Source organism: Neovison vison, chromosome 10 (assembly GCF_020171115.1).
Source record: "Neovison vison isolate M4711 chromosome 10, ASM_NN_V1, whole genome shotgun sequence".
Lineage (NCBI taxonomy): Eukaryota > Metazoa > Chordata > Mammalia > Carnivora > Mustelidae > Neogale > Neogale vison.
In genome coordinates this window covers 50,051,130-50,068,925 of record NC_058100.1, presented here as the reverse complement: position 1 = coordinate 50,068,925, position 17,796 = coordinate 50,051,130, and the positions used below count along the sequence as shown (strand labels likewise).

The following is a 17,796-nucleotide window of genomic DNA, read 5'->3' as shown; positions in this document are numbered from 1 at the left end:
CTCACATCATGTGGGGCCCAGAAGGCTGTCCTCCAGGGTTGAGTTCCCACTGAACACAATGGGCCATTCTTCCATAACATACAACTTTCAGATTTTTTTATCCCTGGTCATTCAAATCCGTAAATGTCTGTGTTAGGAGATGTTCCTACATCAGTGGGCCCCAACCCTGGGGGCTCTGAACAACCAGGGATTCTCATAAATCAGAAATGAGGTCTGGGAACTGGTTCCAGAAAGCATGTATATTCACCCTCAATATGGCAGAAGCTAAGCATCAAGTTTCTGGGCGTTTGCTTATAGTGTTACCAGTTTGGTGAGGTAAGCTCATACTGATCAGGAGTCCTGCTTGGTAGTTACAGATGTCATTGATGAAAAAAAAAGAAAAAAAAAAAGGCAGGGGGAATTTTTTTTCTTCCTCTTCTTCATAAGAGGAGGAAAGTAATTGACCAAATTCTGACAGTTTTGCTCCTGGGATAGCATTTGAATTCTGGGCTTCTGTTTGGCCTGCCTTTAACCTTTGTAGAAAATTAAAATAAAATCCTTCTTATTGGTGCCTCAATCCTTCCCTTGCTGTTTTAAATCAACTTTTCAAAGTGTATTGTCATGCAGTTTTGTTACCATTTGCATTTAAATGTAGTGAGTAAAGAACTCCCAGCTGAATCCCTTGGGGAATGTTGAAGCCCCAAATCCCAGTTTGCCCAGTAAATCAAGCAGCTCTGAATATTCATAAAAGAGGGCTTGAATGACTTCTCCATATGGTATTTGCTCCTCTGGCCTGCACTCTTTTTGTTAAGATTGGTTCTTCCTGGTTTCACTTGTGGTTGTATGAAGCTATGACCTTGGACAGAGAAGGAATGATGGGGAACCTGTAAAGACAGTTTCCGGATTGGGGCCTTTCAAATATGGCCATGAGGGTACTCTAATGCTTTTCTGGCAGTGCTCCCCTTTACTTGCTCCCATCCCCCACTCAATACAACCCACAGCATTTACATATATGCTTTTCTTTTAGATGCAAATGAGTTTATTTCAGTCCATTGTGATAAAAAATTTTTTTGTTTGTTTGTTTAAAGAAATGTAGAAACAAACACATTGTCCTCGAAAAAAGGCTGGGAAGGGGAAAAGGAATAAGAAATGAATGGTTGATGAGGAATTGTTTTACTCTCTGACAGTGGCTTTGGGGTACATTCCGAACTTTGGAAATTAAAAGAATGGGGAAGAAAAAAGAAAACCCAACTTGTCAATGAGGTAATCTCTCAGCTTCCTTTCTCCTTCCTTCCCCTTAGGTTTGAACTAAGAGGGTTAGTTCAAAAGGGTTCATGACCAAAGGCCTTCATGGGAAATGAATCCCCTTACAGATATTCTCCCTGGCCTAGGGAAGCAGGGAGCAACAGTGGCATGATGTGTCTAACCCCAGGGAATTTTTCTAATGGGTCCATGTTATGACCGACCCTCTTCATCCTCTCCAAGAAATTATCACTATAAACTAACGTCAGCTAACATTTATTGGTTTGTTGAGCACTTACTTTGTCCCGGGCACTGTTTTAATGCTCTTCTTGTCTTATCTCCTTTAATCCTTACAACAATCCTATTTTTTTTTTTAAAGACTTTATTTATTTGAGAGAGAGAGAGTGCACGTTGGCAAGCAGGGGTGAGGGCAGGAGGTACGGAGGGACAGTGGGAGAGGGAGAGAGAGAATCTCAAGCAGATTCCCCAAGGAGGGTGGAGCCCCACTCAGGGCTCCACCTCCTGAATCTGAGATCTTGACCTGAGCTGAAATCAAGAGTCTGATGGGTTTTAACTAACTGAGCCACCCAAGCACCCCTTTACAACCATCCTATTATCATTCCCATCCAGCTAATGGTTAGGTAACTTGTGTCAAGCCACACAGCAAATACCTAGTGGGCAGATGTGTAGACCCAGAAGCTCTGACTATGGTCACTGTTTTAAGGGCTGCAAGATGCTGCCTTGCTCATTTGTTGAGTGAGAAGGGATGCTGAGCACTGTATTAGGGGCTGTGACAATGCAGAATTGAGCTAGGCCTCATCTGCCACTTGCATCTACCAAGTGGCCAGTGCCAGGGATCATGTGCAGAGAGGCTGGTGTTGATCTGGGGATCCTGGCCAAGGCAGCCAAGTGCAGATTCTGCAGAGCACCAAGGAGACCCATGGACAAGTCCAGAGGACAGTGAAAAGAGCAAAAAGAAGGGCTCAGCCTAGAATCAGGAGACACTAGAGGGAAACAGAAGACTGGGAGCCTTCAAGAAGGGCCCTAGGTGATGATTATGAACAGAGTGAAATAGCCATACTCACCTTTCTGCTAATTTAAAGGTTTAGGGTCAGAGTGGACAGATAGAAAGTTGGCAAGAGTGTCCACAGGTAATTATTCAGGAACCTATCTCCCCTTACGCATTATAAAATGTGTATAAAAATATCTATCTTATTGGGCTATAATAGCGAGCATTAAATGAAATAAAATGAATATATTGACTGCTTGGCTTTCATATGGGCCCCAGTGCACCTTGGAAAATCACAAATCCAGTCCCTAAGGACTGAGTGTTACAGATTTTACTCTGTATTTTACAAAGAGAAGAGTTGCAGTAAATCACCAACAACTTCTAAAATGTCACACAAAGTTCTAGAGAGAGGAAATTTGTTTTTTCCCCTTATGGTAGTAGATCCTCTCCCTTCTGCCAGCAACTGCCCCCCCACTCCCACACCGCACCTCCCCATGTCCTTCCCACAAAATGCCCTTGTTTCCTCCCTGCCCATCCGGCTCTTAGCTTCCTTGGCTCAGCTGCCCCTCCGTCATCTTTCCCACCTCTCACAATCCCTTGGCCAGCCTGACTTCCCTACAGTAAACAAAAGCTACTTGTCAGATTCTGCCCAGCTCCAAGCAAGTCCCAGCCATTGTAAGGGCCTATTCAGCCGGAGCGGCCCTACCCTGGTTGAACTGCCATTTTGTTGTTTATGCAGTAAAACAATCCACTCTGCCCCCCCACCCCCAGGGGAACTTACTTAAAAACAAGTCCCGGAAACCAGTCCCAGGTAACAAAGTCCAAGTACAAGGGTGGGTCAGGCCAGGTGGAGGTATTCAATCAGTGGGGACACATACTGTCCCCCTAGCTACCAAGGAGTATGGGCCCCGCCCTTTGGGCACCTTTTGGGCGCCAATTCTGAATTAGGTGATAGGCTGGTTCAAACGTCTGCTAGGGTAAATTGTAATTCAGTTGGTCACCTAGCATGACTGTGCAGCTTTCTCTGTGTGTTACAATTTCATTGGCCACCTGTGTGTGGCCAGGCCCAACCACATGGCCTATGCTCTATGAAAGTTAGTCTGTGAAACAGAGAGGGGTCGCCCTCTCTGTAAGGGGCGGCCCCGACTGGTCTGTTTGGCAGTTGGTTTGATTCTTGATGCTTGGTGCGAAATAAAGCTTTGATTGACCTTTGCTTTCTATCAGTCTCGCTCCTTTAATCATGGACCCATTATTGGGGGACCCAACACCATGTGTAAAGATTATAGCCCATCCGGTCACATACAGAGTTTTTAACAAACTATCTGGCCCGCAGTAGTGATGGATAAATGTGGGTAATACTAGCAATTGTTTCAGTGTCTTTTCGTGGTGTCTTGCCTGGGCCAACACGCAGTCTGCCCGGAGGTCTGCTTGCCAGTATTAGTGGGGGATTTGGGAAATGACAGAAAGGCAAAAGAGGGTGGGTGATTGACATCCGTGGATGCTGTGAGTGGGCTGAGATGTTAAGAGAGGCCTGCAGAAGTGTGGACATTGCCACTGAGCATCCAGAAGTCATCAGGGAGGCAGCCGCCTGTCCAGTGTGATTTGCCCTTCTCCTTTTTGTAATCACTAGTGGCTTACCTGTCAGTGAGAACAGAGCAAGTGCTGAAGGCATCCTGCCTGTCCCTGCTGGGCAGAGCACCTCATTTAGATGAGAGGCCTTGGTAGATCCTGCAGGGTGAGGATCTGCGCCCCTGATGTCCCTGCAGAACAGTTAGCTTTTGCTGCTCCTGGAAAGATCTAAGGCCAACAGTCATGTGACTGCTCATCCTCTGGGAGGGCTGGCAAGAGAACCAGGATTTGGGGCCAGATTTTTGCGCCTGTCCTCACCCCATCACCTACTGGAACTAATGGTGACTGAGGGTAGAGAGAGTCTATAGAATGGAACATAATCAGATTTGCAGTTGGAAGAGGTCATTCGGTTACTTATTGGATACTTTCTGTGACAGAGAGCTCGTTTCCAGTCTGTTTCATTGCTGGCAACTTTATTTATTAGAAAGCTCTTTTGTCTTGAACAAAAGTGGTGCTCTTATAACTTGGGGCTATTTGTCCTGGTGCTATCTTCTGAAACTGCCGACCAGGTGCTGTTTAGCTTTAAGAGCACCCCAAATTACCTAACATCTAGATTGGGAATATTGCATATCTTTGTAATTCAAATGTATAATTTTGTAGGCTCTTCACCTAACAGTTTGAAGCACAGTCCACCCGTTGGCCAGAGGAAGAATTCATGGGTAACATGTTAATGAGTTATTGCTGGGTATCTCTAACATTAGCTCACCTGCTCTGCTCCCCGTCAACCTCAATCCCTTTCCCTTTCTAAGAGCTATCAGCCCCTGACGTATTTTCGGAGGCGTTTAGTTGTTTATTTGCTTATTGACATCTCTTCTTTAAGAATAGAGGCTCCATGAGAACATAACCTTGTCCTGGTCTGTATTGGCCTGTACTGTATGCCCAGTGTTTAGAACAGTGCTGGAACATAGGAAGAACTCAATCTTTGTGGGACTAAATCAAGAGCCAAGGGAAGATAGTGAAGGTCCCAGATCCTTTCAGTACTTATCTGAGCACTCTGGTGAAGGACAAATTGTCTCTTTCATGACTGACTCCTACAGATACAATAGTCCTAACCCTGGACTCAGGGCACTTGGGTTCATCCCAATTTTGCATTCATTGGCTGCAGGACCCTTAAGCTGATATTTAACTGCTCTAGGGCTTCTCCTCCTTATCTGTATAGAGGATGGACACTCTCTGCTTTGTTCAATTTCAGAATTGTCTGAGGAAATACAACTATATGCAAGAAAGAATTCTATAAACTGGAAAGCCTGATGTAAATATGAGTTATTACTGTTATGATTATTATAATTGAAGATGTATAATCTCCATATAGTCAAAGTATATTGAGTCTGAGAATGAATTTATCTCACTTTTGAGATGAATTAATTTCTGGAGCAGCTAGGGATCATTTAATTTTTAGAGATGCTCTTTGTGATTTTGCTTAGGATGATAGCAACATGCTATCCTCACTACCAATACTTATTTAAGTGTTTACTAGGTGTAAACCATTTGTCCAGTTGCTGGAGGTACATCAGAGAACAAAGCAGATAAAAATCCCTGCTTTTATGGCATTTATAGTCTAGAGGAGGCAGAGAGACAATAAACAAATAATTATGTAGTGTGTTAGGTTGATAAGTGCCATGGAGTGCAACAGAGGAAAAAAAAAAAAGAGCACAATAGAGAAACAGGGGGTACCAGGGATGCGGGTTGCAGTTGTAAAGGGTGGTCAGTGGAGATCTCACTAGATGGTGACATTTAAGCAAAGACTTGAAGGAGGTGAGGGATTCAGCCATATGGATGCTGGGAACAGAGCATTCCAAGCAGAGGGAACAGCAAGTCCAAAGGTCCTAAGGTGAGTGCGTCTCTCAGATGCCCAAGAGAAAGATAAGGAAATCAGTGTGTCTGGAGTGGGGAGAGATGGAGTGATAGATGAGGTTAGAAAGATACTGGGGGTCCGGATTGTACAGGGTCATTACGGACATTTTCAGGACTTTGGAATTTACTCTAAGGGAGAAGGGGAGCCATTTGAAGGTCTGGAAGAGAGGTGGAACATTGTCCGACTTTCCCTGAATTATTCTGATGGCAAGGATGAGACTAAACCATTAGGGATGAAAACAGAAACAGGAAAACCAGTTATATATTTAATCCATTTAATCTAGAAAAGAACTGATGGTATTTTGGACCAAGGAGGTAAAGGTGGGAAGATGCAATAAGAGTCTAGATGTATTTTGTAGGAAGTTCCAATAGAATTTATTAATGACTCTGTTTTGGTAAGAAAGAAAAAGGGATCAAGGGTGAGCCAAGGTGTTTGGTGTGAACCACTGGAAGAATGGAATTGCCATTTACTAATATGGTGTGACTCTGGGAGGAGCAGGTTTGGGAATATCAGGGGCCCAGCCTTGGGCATGTTACTTCTGAGAAGATGATTAGATATTCAAATGAAGATGGTGAGTAAGCATATATCCGCAGGAGCCCAAAATACAAGTAAATAAATAACTCGAAAGTCATCAGCACATACTTGATATTTAAAGCCACGAGACTGGCTGAGAATACTGAGGGAGTGAGTGTCCCCAGGGCAGAGGTCAAGGACTGAGTACTGTGGCACTGCAGTGTGTAGGGACTGGGGACATGGTGGGGGGGCAGTACTTGGGGAAGAGGCAGTGACATTGACTTTAAAAGACAGTCAGGGGGCACCTGGGTGGCTCAGTGGGTTAAGCCTCTGCCTTCAGCTCAGGTCATGATCTCAGGGTCCTAGGAGCAAGACTCTCAAGGCTCTCTGCTCAGCGGGGAGCCTGCTTCCCTTCCTCTCTCTCTGCCTGCCTCTCTGCCTACTTGTGATCTCTCTGTGTCAAATAAGTAAATAAAATATTAAAAAAAAAAAAGTGAGTGAAGCTGATGCAAGCATGCTATGAAGGCCCGCACATGAGTTGTGTCTTTACGCAATGTCAGTTTTATTCAATCAAAAAGCAAGGTTGAAGCAGGTTCAGGATTCCAAACTCATTGACATTGACATTTTGCTATGCATTTAACTTAGCTTCATTCACATCACACAAAGCAAAGCACAATACAAAGTCACACAACCAACAAGAGTCAACAAAGGGTAGTAAGTTAATGAACCAAATGTGACGTCAGTCCCTGAGTACACAGTTGGGACAAGGCTACGGTCCAGCTCAGCTCCTGACATGTTTAGCGTATTTTGTTCAAACAGTAGAGAATCTCGGTGATGTTCCGAGATCAACTGGGCAGAGCATTTAGCAGCAGTTGCATTTTGATGTGGTCAGATGTGAGAGAGCCAATGTCTAGAGAGTCTACCATTTGCTGCAGAAGATCTCCCCCCCCTTTTTTTTTTTTAGATTTTATTTATTTGTCAGAGAGAGGGAGAGAGAGCGAGCACAGGCAGACAGAATGGCAGGCAGAGACAGAGGGAGAAGCAGGCTCCCCGCCGAGCAAGGAGCCCGATGTGGGACTCGATCCCAGGACGCTGGGATCATGACCTGAGCCGAAGACAGCTGCTTAACCAACTGAGCCACCCAGGCGTCCCGAAGTTCTTCCCTTTTAAAGGAGTTTAACCAGCCTTGGGCTTTTGCAGGTCTCCTCCAGCTCTGCTGGTATCAGTCCTGGGTACCATCAGCCTCTACTGGTTCTGGTGATATCTGGTCTTTGCTGCAGTACCCTTGGCTGTTTATGTCATGGTTTGATATGAGTCACTGCTTGACATGAGTGACTCCATTTTGCTCTTTACAGAGGAAGAGGGAAATCAGGACACTGTGAGGTCCTGGAAGCCAAGTCAAGCTAGTACTTCAAGAGGGGGCAAGATAAACCATGTCAAACATTGAAGAGAGATCATCAGAGATGAACTCTGAGAACTGACTGTTGGTGTCTCAAAGCAAAGGCCATTGAAGACTGACAAGAGCAGATTTGTGGGAGTGGTGGGGGCAGCAGCTGGCTGGAGCAACCATAACAAAGAAAGAGGAGAATAACTGGAGAGAGCAAATTTTGGTATTCTTTTGAGGAGTGTTACTTTAGAAGGGAGCAGAGAAAGAGGGTATGGCTGGAGGGAGACATGAGTCAAAAGAATGTCTTTGTTTTTTTATTATTAACGTCATGCTTGTATATTGTTGAGAATCATCCAATGGTTATGGAAAAACCAATAACACAAGAAAGGTGAGAAATCTTGGAAGAAGGTTCTCAATTAGGTGAGAATGTTGGGTCAAGGCAAAATGGTAGAGTTGGCCTTGCAGAGGGGTGCTGCAAATTCACTCACAGGAGAAGAAAAAGCAGGGAATGTGGAGTCACGTGCAGGAAGGTGGATAAATATGCTGGTGGAAGTGTGCAGAGATTCTCTTCTGAGAGTTCCTACTTTCTCAGTGAAATCAGGAGAAAGATCTTCAGGTAAGAGTGAGGAGGGGGAGCAAGCGCCGGGGTTTGAGGAGAGAAGAGAAAAATGCAACAGGAGCAGAGACAGAACAGGAAGGATGTGGGGCAGGTGTTTGTCTAAGGGCTTTGGCCCTGCCCTTGTGTGAGAGGAGGTCAGTGGTGCTGTCGGCTACAAAAGATTAGCTGTCCCTATCCCTCCTTCAAGATTTAATGGTCAGAAAAAAAAAAAAAAAAGATTTAATGGTCAGGTTTGCATCAATTTTTAGGCATGAGTTTTGAAATTAAAACTCACTTGTGTATCATTCAGATGATCCTAGGTGGTGGGAGCTATATCAGAATTGTCATGGTCTTTTCAAAAATGGACGTCATAAAAAGAAAAAAGGAAAAGCGGTACACTCCGACCCAAGCTGACCTTCAGACTGTTCCAAATTTATGCAGCATGCATGGCTTAACTTTTCCTTCACATCATTAGTTAGGGAGTCAATCCTGGCCTGGGAGAGGAATTCTTTATTTCTTTTGTTTTAGATAAATGTGCTATCCTTTGCATTTCTCCCTGCCAAAGTGACTTTGGTTGATCCGCCCGGGCATCCCTAGCCTGAGTTATTTCATCTTTTTAAAAATTCTAAATGCTCCCTCGAATCACTACCTTTTCAACAGCAGCCAAGAGCCTCTTCAGTTTTGACTTTAAGCATAATTTGTATAACTACCGTTAGAATCAAGCAGCTCACAAGTATTCGTAAGGCAATTATGATGTACCAGCCGGGAAATCACAATGCACAATGATAGCCCTTCCATGCTTGGCGTATGCCAACAAACGCAGGACGGGATGCCTTCTCAGGCTCAGCCATCTCATAATAAGGAAACTTATTATGCGACGAAAAAGTGCTGACAGCATCAGGGTGGGAAGATGACCTTGGCCTGTGACATTTTGGTCATTGAAACCTGCACGTCTCCCTCTCAGTGCTGGCTGGTACCATGGGCATGTTTGAGGAGCTGTTTTCGTAGTGATGTACATCACCTCTGATTTATAAGCAACACACACAGAGAAGGCAGCAATGTGCCACCACCTTCTCTCACCACCACTGCCCACAGAAACCACCCTGTGCGGTAGGTGCCCTCTGTCCCTGGGACCACAGAAACAATGTTCTAAATAGTGATGAGTTTCTATGCACGATTCTGTAAAACCTCATCTCTCCTTGGTTCGTGAGTCCTTTTGGATAGTTGAGAGTTTACTTCAAGGACAGAAAGAGAAGTAACATTTTCTTTAATACCCACTCTGTACCAGGTGCTTTTTCTGTTTTGTTCCATTTAATTCTTACAGTGACCCTGTAGAGTTGGTTTTATCCCCGTGTTTATGAGATGTGATGACCCAGGTGGTAAAGAGGTTATGTAATTTGATCGAGGTCGCACAGCTATAGAATCAAAAGACTTGGGTTCAGATTCAGGTCTTTGCCCCTGATAGGAAAAAGTAATAATGATACTTGAAAAACGGGAAAATGATTTTTTAAATTGCCATGTTTCTTTCTGCGGAGCATGGATCCAAGGGGCCAAGGTGTGAGGAGTTACCCTGCAGACCCTTTATTGTTCAGGGCCAAGGGGAGCACAGAGATCCAGGAGGAAGAACAGCTGGGGACCTGCAGTGCCCGAGGGGGGCAGCGTGAGAGGGTAGAGGGACGGCAGGCTAGCAGGCCAGGAGCTTGCTGTGCCCAGAGATGCCCAGTGGAAATTTAGGAAGAAGCAAAATGCTGTGCTCTGTGTGAGGTTGCTTCTCTGCTCCATCTCCCAACCCCCCTCCAGCAAAACACTTTCTTTTCCTTGTGCTCCAGGACATGCAGTTGCTTCGAGGGTAATGGAATCATATTGATACACTAACTCCGGGTTGTCTGGCACAGATAAAGGCAGCCCACAAGGGTCTGGTGAACATTCTCAAAGGCTCTTCTTTTTCAAATACTCACTTCATGAATATTTACTGAGTCCCTTCTCTGAGCCAGGCTTGTTTTAGGTGCCAAACACAAGAGTGAAGTCTCTGCCCTTATGTAGCTTGTGTAGCTGGGGGAGGCAGACAATAAAAAAAAACAAATGAGGAAGTGCTATAAGGAAAAAACATACAACAGAGAATTATTCTTAAAGTGCTGGATAGAAATCTTCCTGAAATATTTTTAACACGTGTCTGCTTCATGAAGAGAGAACTGAGAATCGAGAACTAATGGTTTACGACATTTGCTTAACAAAGTTGTATTGATTAGTTACCCTGCCCCAAGTCCAGCTCTAGATGGTAAGTGGACTGAACTTGGATCCTCAAGGAGCATCTGGTTAATAGGGGAGATGAGATGGGTTTGTTAGTAATTTAAAAGGTGATGAGGTAGCCGGACTGCTATAAACTTTTCCAGTGCAGTTGGCAGGAGTGCATTTCTTTAGGACCCTGAAATTGGCCGAGAGTGGGAGAAAGCCTTCCACTCTGCTATAGCCCTGCCTTTTTAATGCTCGACCTTTGCTTCACCCAAATAAACATGTGTGCCTCTGTGTCACCCAGTTTACAGGCCTGTCTCCCTGCCCACATCTGGTCCCCTTTTTTCTGGTACTCCTGGTTAAGGTGGAAAAGCATAATGATGGAGGGCATAGTTTCTCAGCTTGTCACATTTAGAGCTGTGTCCCCAGGCCGTAGTGTCCTTATCTGTAAACTATGGATAACACCACACCTGCTTCATGGGGTGCTCCTGAAGATCAAATGAATTAATTTATGTAAAGGAATTAAAAGAGCGCCTGGCACATAGCAAATTTTGAGTTAGATTTAGCAACCGTTATTCCGGTGTTATCTAAGTGTTCAATTATTATTATTATGTAAACTGACCTCGCTTCCCCTCAAGACCACCGTGCACCTCCCCGAGCAGAGAGGCTGCCAGTACTGAGCCCTTGGCGCTGGAGATTTTCAGAAGGGAGGTCTACTTTTCCTTGAGACATATGAAATGACAATGCGGTGGTATTTGAGATGGACCCTGGAGGTGGGGAGGATGTAGGTGTTTGGCAATGGCAGAGAAGGGGAGGGGAACGTTAGCCTAGTCAGAGAGAACTCCATGAGCAAAAGAACAGAAGTCAGGCATATTGGGAAGCAGTGATGCACTGCGGGAGATGATTTCCCTGAAGACTGAGTGCGTGAGGTCAAGACCAAGAGATAGGTATGGAAATAGCAGAGATTGTGGAGGCATGTGAACATTAAGGTTCTTAGTGTTAGACTTAACCCTACAGGCGAACGGGGAACTATTGTGGATTTTTAGGAAGACACATTTATTCTCTGCTATAATGTAGGTGTGTAGATATAAGGACTGTTCACCCCAACATTAAATAACCCAAAGCTACTGTAATATTTTGAGTTATTCATTTTCTCCTCACTAGTTTTATCTATTAGATGCTCCCCAGGGGTTGGTCAAGAAAACCTGGGTAAATTAATTACCTACAATATATATTGCAAATCAAGGGTATTCCATATTTTCTCAGTAAGAAGTTGTAAAAAATGGGGGCACCTGGGTGGTTCGGTTGGGTAAGCATCTGCCTTTGGCTCAGGTCATGATCCCAGGATCCTGGGTTGGAGACCCACATCGGGCTCCCTGCTCAGCGGGGAGTCTGCTTCACCCTCTACACTTCCCCACCCACCCCACTCCTGATCTTCTCTCTCTCACTCTCTCTCTCTCAAATAAATAAATAAAATCATTAAAAAAAAAAGTTGTAAAAAAAAGATAAGGCTTTTCCATACACAAACCCTTAGGGCTATAGATGACATTTAAAACACTTAATTCATGTACCTATTTATTCTTGCATTAGTTAACATTATATACCATATGAAATAGTATATTCATTTATAAGCATCGCCTATCTTCATGCATATTTCATCAGTTTTATTCAAATTCATCATGGGTATTCAAACTCATCAGCCACCACGTCTTTGTCACTCCTAAGTGAATTTTAAAATCATCCAGTAGTTTTCCAGAACACAATATCTTCATGTTTGTCTAAGTGATTTGATATAAAGCCCTTTTTGCATCTGTGTGTAATAAAATTTTATCCTAAGCGACAAGTGTCCATTTGCATAACATAAGGGTGGTTTTGATTTTTCATTTTTCCTCTAGCTAGCTGCTCATAATTTCCATGAAATAGTTAATACTGTATTGCTTTTCTTATTGGTAAAGAATTCTTAATTTAGTGCAATATTTTGACACAATAAGGTCTACTGGAAAAGGAAGGATACATAATTATAAAAATATAGTATGACCTCAGCTATGAAAAAAAACCCAAAACAATTATATTTCTTTTAAGAAGTAATTTTTTAAAAGTTTATATACAATATCCAGCCCCAGGTATCATGAAGTTATAAGCCCAGACCTAATTACTAGACATGCATTAAATTTCCTTGCCTTGCTTTTTACCAGTATCATCAAATGTTTTCTGAAGACACCCAAACTTAGCATAGACTATGGTTGTTTTAGGTGAAATAACTTTCCCTAATACATAGCTGTTCAAGATAAAATAAGGGGTGCCTCAAAATGCTAGAGACTTTGTATTGATCTATGCATAAGATAGTTTTCTCTTTCCATTTTTTTTTTAAGATTTTATTTATTTATTTGAGAGAGAGGGAGCATAAGCCAGGGGAGAGGCAGAGGGAGTGGGAGAAGCAGGGCTCCATTGAGGAGGGAGCCCAGTGCGGGACTCGATCCCAGGACCCTATGATCATGACCTGAGCTGAAGGCAAGACACTTAACTGAGCCACCCAGGTACCCCAGCATTATCTTTCCTAAGGATATTTTTGGATACCACATGTTTGAGCATATATGGTCTCTTTTTTCCCACTGATAATGTCTCGTCTTGTGATCCCTTTGCTCATGGATTTTCTTCAAAGTGGGTATAGTTTTTTGCTTAAAAGATAGTCCTTTAGGAAGCAAACTGCAACAGCAGAGTTAAACAAACAAAAATCAAATAATTTCCTTTCTCTAGAGCAGTTCTCACACTGGGCATCAGGTATGTGTCTTCCTTCCCAGAGCTTCCCTGACATAATGGCTCGGTGCCCTCCCTCTGTCCTCTCAGCACCCAGGACTTGCCTCCTCAGGACCCCATCATTGGCTTCAGATACACCCATTGACTTGTCTGAGTCTCTAGCCACTAGGTGTCTTGAGGGCAGAGACTGTCTTCTTCACGACCTCAGTCCCTGGCCCAGTGCCTGAAGGAATAAGTACGTGTCACACATCCTCCCATGATGAAGGATCATTCCAACATCTTAGAGAGTTGGTTCAAATTTCAGATGATACCATATGCAGACTTTAACGTTTGTTGATTCCAACTATGTACACACATTCAGATAGTTCCCATCTGTCGTCTAAATGTCTGGGTGGCCAAATCTCATACACAGGGTGATGAAGGAGGACAGGCAAGGCCTGCATCTTCAATGGACAGGCTTCTCTGAAAAAAAAAAAAAAAAAATCCAGGCTTGGCCTGTTTGTTTACATCACAGGGCGCTGATTTGGGGCCAGGCCACACCCCTGTCTTCACAGAAGATGTGCCCATTCACCCTATCTGTAGACCAGTAATCTGCTTTGAGTTTGTTTTATCTCAACTAGACCTTCGCCTGCCTCCTTCTAAGGTTGCCTTCCTTTGGTGTATTTTTAGATGGTTAGGTTGTCGGTGGATGGTTTTTCAGGAATTTCTGCCATCCGTGGGTTGTAGGCCATTGCTTCAGCCAACCTCTGCCACCACTGCTCATGGTTTCCACACACGCAACCACACTCACGCACATAGATACCCAGGGACTTTGATTCTCGCGGGATTTTTGTTGCATCAGTTTCATGTTGCTGTGGTCTTGGTCGCAGTCTATATACTATGTCTTGTCTGGTGTTCTGCTCTGGTGGACCTTATGGTTGTCACAGTACCAAACACATATGGTAGACATTCATCTCCAACGCCTTCCTTCGCGTTTCTGTTATTCTCAGCCAGGAATGTCAGCGCTTTCCACCTCAAAGCAGTGAGGGACACTCACTCTCCAGGTGGGGATGTGACTTAGGGTATTCTTACAGAGTCCAGAGCATCAACATTAGGGCATAATGGCATAGAGCCCGGACTACAGAATCAGACACCTGGTTTGAATATTGATTCTACCATTGACCAGTTATGTGATCTGGAGCAAGACTCTTATTCTTCTCTCTGTGTCTCCATTCTCCCATTGTTGGCTGGGTATACAGTAATCCCTACTCCTAGGAATTCTGTGAGGGGCTTAGAACAATCCCCATACAGAGTAGCCATTAATTTTAAATGTGAGTTACTGTCATTTTATATACTTATTTTTTATTGAGCTAAAATAGTAGCTGTTATTATATATATGATCCTGGCTCTGGTCATCTGGAAAGGAACTGACTGACATGACCAGTCCATATTGGGTTATCCTTCCCCAGTCCCCTCCCCTGCAAAGTAGGGCTTAATCTTTCATTGGTAACTTGTACTTTCTCTGCTTGCAGAGGCTGGAGAAGGGAATACCAGGGCCTGTCAGTCTTCCATCCAGAACAGGAATCATGTGGATGCCTGTCCCTCTAGTTATTTACATAGTCAATTTCTTTATCAATCATCCTTTGACCTTTCGTAGAGATTTCCTATCACTGGGCATCCCGTTTCCTCTCCCTCTCATTCTTCCTAAGGGCTGGCCCAGGTTCTCCTTATCTCTCTCCTGACCATTAAAGAAGCTTCCCCACCATCTTCTCCGACTCTAGTTCCAACTTTCCCATCCCATCCTTAAACTGCTTCCAGAGTGATCTTTTAAAACAAGTCTCATTGTTTCTTCTCTGCTAAAAGCCTTCAGTGGCTCCCTATTACCTGCACAATCATGTGAAAAGACACCATTTGGCTTTCAGAACCCTCTATGACATGTCTATAGGCTCATTTCCTCAAGCTCCTTTCCTGCTCACCTTCTACTCCAGCCAGAAGGAGCCAGTACCTGTATCTCTGCTTCCTTTTTTTACTCAAGATATGTCCTTTTCCAAATGACTTCTCCTGCTACTTCTATATATTGAATTTCCATCTTTAAAACTTAAGATGAGGGGCGCCTGGGTAGCTTGGTCAGTTAAGCATCTGCATTTGACCCAGGTCATGATCCCAGGGTCCTTAAGCATCTGCATTTGACCCAGGTCATGATCCCAGGGTCCTGGGATCAGGTCTTGCATCATATCATGCTCCTTGCTCAGCTGGGAGCCTGTGTCTCCCTCTGCCTGCTTCTTCCTCTGACTGCCGCTTCCCCTGCTTGCGTGCTCTCTCTCTCTATTTATTTTATGAATAAAATAAAATCTTAAAAATAAATAAATAAATAAATAAATAATAAAATTTAAGGTGAGATATTAGTTTTTAAAATGAGGTTTTCCTGAAACAAGATGGAATCAGAAGGGAGACAAACCAAAAGAGACTCTTAATGTCACAAAAAAGACTCTTAATGTCACAAAACAAACTGAGGGTTGCCAGGGGGAGGGGCGTAGGGAGAGGGTAGTAGGGTTATGGACATTGGGGAGAGTATGTGCTATGGTGAGTGCCGTGAAGTGTGGAAACCTGGCGATTCACAGACCTGTACCTCTGAGGCTAATAATACATTATATGTTTATTAAAAAATTAAAAATTATAAAAATAAATAAAATGAGATTTTCCCCCAAGATCCCTCATCCCCCACCCACTACCCCTCCAGTCAGAATTTTTTATCCTCTCTCATACTACCATAGATATAATTTGTTTATATCTCTATGATAATGCTTAGCACAGACTTTCTTGTGATATTCATTTTTACCTTTACTTATTTCAAAACAGTTTTCAGGTGGCTAACAAAAACAACATGGTAAATATTTGTCAAAACTCATTCACTTGTACACTTAAGATGGGTTTATTTTATTGCATGCAAAGCATACCTCAATAAAATTGATTTTAAAAGAAAAATACAGTGAAAGTAAAGCAGAATAAAAATAAACACATGGGAAAGTTAGGATGAAGGGAAAATAAGGATGGAAACATAAAATAAATTTAGGGGTAAAATTACTATAAACATGCATGTCATAAATTTCCATGGGCTATAAATTTGCCTCCAATTAAATTTCCCAGCAGCCACAGGAAATAGAGAATTACTGCTAGAGAAATAGAGATTTTCCTAGTTCTGAAACTTGAGCAAAATCTTTCTCCTGGTTTATTATGAAAAGAACACTGTGATCTAAAGGACAGCTTTCTCAAAAATAACCCTGTTAAACCCAATAAGGAGTTATATAGGACTGTTTCTTATAACATCTCTTAGTTTAAGTTGCTGGCAGAGCAGCAAAGGGCAATTAAGAAAACAGTCCCATAAGGGATTAAAATAGTGCAGTTCAAGTGCACAGCTCTCTAATGGTTTGGCTGGATTAAGAAATAAAATTTAAAATAACTATGGGGCGCCTGGGTGGCTCAGTGGGTTAAAGCCTCTGCCTTCGGCTTAGGTCATGATCTCAGGGTACTGGGATCGAGCCCTGCATTAGGCTCTCTGCTCAGCAGGAAGCCTGCTTCCCTTCCTCTCTCACTGCCTTGCCTGCCTCTCTGCCTACTTGTGGCCTCTGTCTGTCAAATGAATAAATCTTAAAAAAAATTTTTTTAAATAACTACAGAATTGGATGAATTGCTTATCCTTCAAGAAATCTTTTGAAGAGACTGTCTTTTTTCCACTGTATATTTTTTCCTGTTTTGTCGAAGATTAATTGACCATAGAGTTGAGGGTCCATATCAGGGCTCTCTACTCTGTTCCACTGGTCTATGTGTCTGTTTTTATGCCAGTACCATGCTGTCTTGGTGATCACAGCTTTGTAATAAAGCTTGAAATCAGGTAAGGTGATGCCGCCAGCTTTATTTTTGTTTTTCAACGTTTCCTTAGCGATTCGGGGTCTCTTCTGATTCCATACAAATTTTTGGATTATTTGCTCCAGCTCTTTGAAGAATGCCGGTGGAATTTTGATCGGAATGGCATTAAAAGTATAGATTGCTCTAGGCAGTATAGACATTTTAACGATGTTTATTCTTCCGATCCAAGAGCATGGAATGGTCTTCCATCTTTTTGTGTCTTCTTCAATTTCTTTCATGAGTGTTCTATAGTTCCTCAAGTATAGATCCTTTACCTCTTTAGTTAGGTTTATTCCCAGGTATCTCATGGTTCTTGGTGCTATAGTAAATGGAATCGATTCTCTAATTTCCCTTTCTGTATTTTCCTTGTTAGTGTATAAGAAAGCCACTGATTTCTGCACATTGACTTTGTATCCTGCCACGCTGCTGAATTGCTGTATGAGTTCTAGTAGTTTGGGGGTGGAGTCTTTTGGGTTTTCCATATAAAGAATCATGTCATCTGCGAAGAGAGAGAGTTTGACTTCTTCATTACCAATTTGGATACCTTTTATTTCTCTCTGTTGTCTGATTGCTGTTGCTAGGACTTCTAATACTATGTTGAACAAGAGTGGTGAAAGTGGGCATCCTTGTCTTGTTCCTGATCTCAACGGGAAGGCTGCAAGCTTTTTCCCATTGAGGATGATATTTGCTGTGGGTCTTTCATAGATAGA

The 17,796-nt window shown here is 43.1% G+C and overlaps 1 protein-coding gene across 2 annotated transcripts in view; it reads left to right on the top strand.

The window, feature by feature from the left end:
• NMNAT2 (nicotinamide nucleotide adenylyltransferase 2) overlaps window positions 1–17,796 on the top strand; it is a 190,061-nt gene that overhangs the window by 52,159 nt on the left and 120,106 nt on the right. The gene's annotated exons all lie outside the window — the stretch shown is intronic.